Here is a 3,634-nt window from a genome sequence, read left to right as displayed (position 1 = left end):
AGAAAACTTTTGATTGGGGCTTGGCCGGTCCGGTAAAAATATTCGATGGGGGCTCAGCCCGTACCGAAAAATTTTTCAACGGGGGCTTGGCCGGGGCCGAAAATATTTTCGACGGAGGCTCAGCTGGCAACGAAAAAATTTTTGGTGGTGTCTTGCCGGCCCTGAAATAATTTTCAACAGGTGCTAGACTGGCGTCGAAAAAATTTTCGATGGAGGCTTGGCCAGCCCTGAAAAAATTTTTGACAGGGGCTCGACTGGCACCAAAAAAATTTTCAATGGGGGCTCTGAAGGTGCCAAAAAAATTTTTGACAGGGGCTCAGCCGGTACCGAAAATATTTTTGACGGGGGCTCACCTGGCCCCAAAAATATTTTGGACGGGGGCTCGGCTGGTGCCGTAAAAATATTCGACGGGGGCTAGGCTGGCCCCCAAAATATTTTCAAATTGGGCTCGGCTGGCGCCAGAAAAGTTTTCATTGGGGTTTTGGCCGGACCCAAAAACATTTTCTATGGCAGCTAGGTCCACCTCGAAAAACTTTTTGACAGGGGTTCGGTCGGCATCGAAAATATTTTCTATGGGGGCTCGGCCGGTGCTGAAAAAATTTTCGACGGAGGCTCGGCTGGCCCTGAAAAAATTTTTGACAGGGGTTTGGCTGGCACCAAAAAATTTTTCAATGGGGGCTGTGACGGTGCCGAAAAAATTTTCGATGGAGGCTTGGCCAGCCCCAAAAATACTTCCAAAGGGGCTTGGCCGGAACCAAAAATATTTCGACTGCGGCTTGGCCGGTCCTGAAAATATTTTTGAACGGGGCTTGGCCGGCAGCTTAAAAATTTACGATGGGGGCTTGTCTGGCCCTGAAAAAACTTTTGACGAGGGCTTGGCCGGTCCCGTAAAAATTTTCGACATGGGCTCAGCTGGTACTGAAAAAATTTTTGATGGGGGCTCGGCCGGCGCCGAAAATATTTTTGAAGGGGGCTCGGTCGGCGATGAAAAAATTTTTGACAGGGGCTTGGCTGGCACCGAAAAAATTTATGGTGAGGGCTCGGCTGGTACCAAAAATATTTTCGAAGGGGGTTTGGTCGGCGATGAAAAAATTTTTGACAGGGGCTTGGCCGGAGCCAAAAAAAATTTCAACAGGGTCTTGGCTGGCGCCGAAAAGAATTTTCGATGGGGGCTCGGCCGGTACGGAAAAAATTATTACTGGGGCTCGGCTAGACTCGAAAATATTTTCAACGCGGGCTTGGCTGGTACAGAAAATATTTTCGATGGGAGCTTGGCCGGCCCCGAAAAAATTTTTGACGGGGGCTCGGCTGAAGCTAAAAAAATTTTGACGGGGGCTCGGCTGGCACCGAAAAAATTTGTGACAGGGGCTCAGCCGGCCCCGAAAATATTTTCGACAGAGGCTCGGTCGGCGCCGTAAAAATTTTTGACTGGGGATCGGCTGGCACTGAAATAAGTTTCGATGGGGGCTTGGCTGGCCCCGAAAAATTTTTTGACAGGGGCTTAGCCGGTGCCGAAAATATTTCTGATGGGGGCTCGGCTGGCTCCAAAAAAAATTTTGAGGTGGGTCGACCAGCCCTTAAAAAATTTTCAACGTGAGCTCGGCCAGTCCCAAAAATATTTTCAAACAGGGTGTGGCCTGCATCGTAAAAATTTCCAAAGGGGGCTTGGACAGCCCTGAAAAAACTTTTGATGGGGGCTCGGCCGGCCCCGAAATTATTTTCGACGGGGGCTCTGCCGGCCCAGAAAATATTTTTGCTGGGGACTGGGCCGGCTCCGAAAAAATTTTTGATGAGGGCTTGGCCGGCCCCGAAAAAATTTTTGAAGGGAGCTCGGAAGGCCCTGGAAAAATTTTCGACATGGGGCTCGGCCAGCCCCAAAAATATTTTCAACGGGGGCTTGTTCAGCCCTGAAAAAAATTTTGACGGGGGCTCGGCCATCCCTGAAAAACATTTTGACGTGGGCTCGGTCGGATTAGAAAATATTTTCTATGGGGGCTTGGCCAGCACCAAAAAAATTTATGTCATGGGCTCGGCCGGACCTGAAAATATTTTCGATGGGGGCTCGACTAGCACCAAAAATATTTTTGACAGAGGCTCGGCCAGCGCTAAAAAAATTTTTGACTGCGGCTCGGCCGGCCCTGAAAAAATTTTTGACGGGGGCCCAGCCGGTACCGAAAATATTTTCGTAGGGAGCTTGGCTGGCCCCGAAAAGATTTTTGACAGCGGCTCTGCCAGCCCTGAAAATATTTTCAATGGGGGCTTAGCTGGCCCTCATAAAATTTTGGACAGGGGATCGACCAGTACCGAAAATATTTTCGATGGGGTCTCGGCTGGCGCCAAAACCATTTTTGACGGCGGCTCGGCAGGCCCCGAAAAATTTTCGACTGGGGCTTGGCTGGCACTGAAAAAATTTTTGACCAGGGCTCATCCAGCACAGAAAAAATTTTCGACGGGGGCTTGGCTGGCTCTGAAAAAAATTTTGAGGTTGTTCGGCCGGCCCCTAAAAAATTTTTGATGGGGGCTCGGTTGGTCCCGAAAATATTTTCGAAGGTGACTTGGCCGGCACCAAAATTATTTTTGACAGGGGCTCAGCGGGCCCTGAAAAAATTTTTGACTGGGGCTCAGCTGGCACCGAAAATATTTTCGATGGGGGCTCGACTGGCAACAAAAATATTTTCGACAGAGGCTCGGCCAGCAACAAAAAAATTTTTGAAGGGGGCTCGGCCAACCCCGAAAAATTTTTGAAGGGGCTTCAGCCGGCCCTGAAAAAATTGTTGATGGGGATTCAGCTGCCCCAAAAAAACTTTTGACGGGGGCTCGGCCAGCACAGAAAAAATTTTTGATGGGGACTCGGCTGGCCCCGAAAAAATTTTACACGGAGGCTAGGCTGCACTAAAAAAATTTTCTATCGGGGCTCGGTCAGTACTGAAAATATTTTCGAAGGGGGGTTGGCTGGCGCTGAAAAAATTTTCGACTGGGGCTCAGATGGCACCAAAAATATTTTCAGCAGAGGCTCGGCTGCCAAAGAAAAAATTTTCGACGTGGGCTTGGCAGGAGCCGAAAAATATTTCAACGGGGTCTCGGCCAGCACTGAAAAAATTTTTGAAGGGGGCTCGGCCGGCACCGGAAAAATTTATGACTGGGGCTCGGCCAGACCTGAAAATATTTTCGACTGGGGCTCCACTGGCACCAGAAATATTTTCGATGGAGGCTCGGTCCGCAACAAAAAAATTTTTGAAGGGGGCTCGGCCAACCCAGAAAAAAGTTTCTACCGGCCTCAGCCGGCCCAGAAAAAATTTTCGACGTGGGCTCGGACGGCACAGAAAAAATTTTTGATGGGGGCTCAGCCGAGCCCGAAAAAATTTTCGACAGGGGCTTGACCGGTGCCCAAAAAGTTTTCGATGAGACTTGGCCTGCCTTGAAAAAATTTTCGATGGGCACTCGGTCGACCCCGAAACAATTTTCAATGGGGGCTTGGGGGGCCCTGAAAATATTTTTGATGGGGGCTCAGCCAGCACCGATAATATTTTCGACAGGGGCTCCGCCGGCACCAAAAAAAATTTCGATGAGGGCTCGGCCGGCTCCGAAAAAATTTTCGATGAGGGCTCGGCAGGTACAGATCAGATTTTCGAAG

This window comes from Buteo buteo, chromosome 6 (genome assembly GCF_964188355.1).
Source record: "Buteo buteo chromosome 6, bButBut1.hap1.1, whole genome shotgun sequence".
NCBI classification, from domain to species: domain Eukaryota; kingdom Metazoa; phylum Chordata; class Aves; order Accipitriformes; family Accipitridae; genus Buteo; species Buteo buteo.
The sequence above is the reverse complement of the archived record's forward strand: the minus strand, read 5'-3'. Positions refer to the sequence as shown.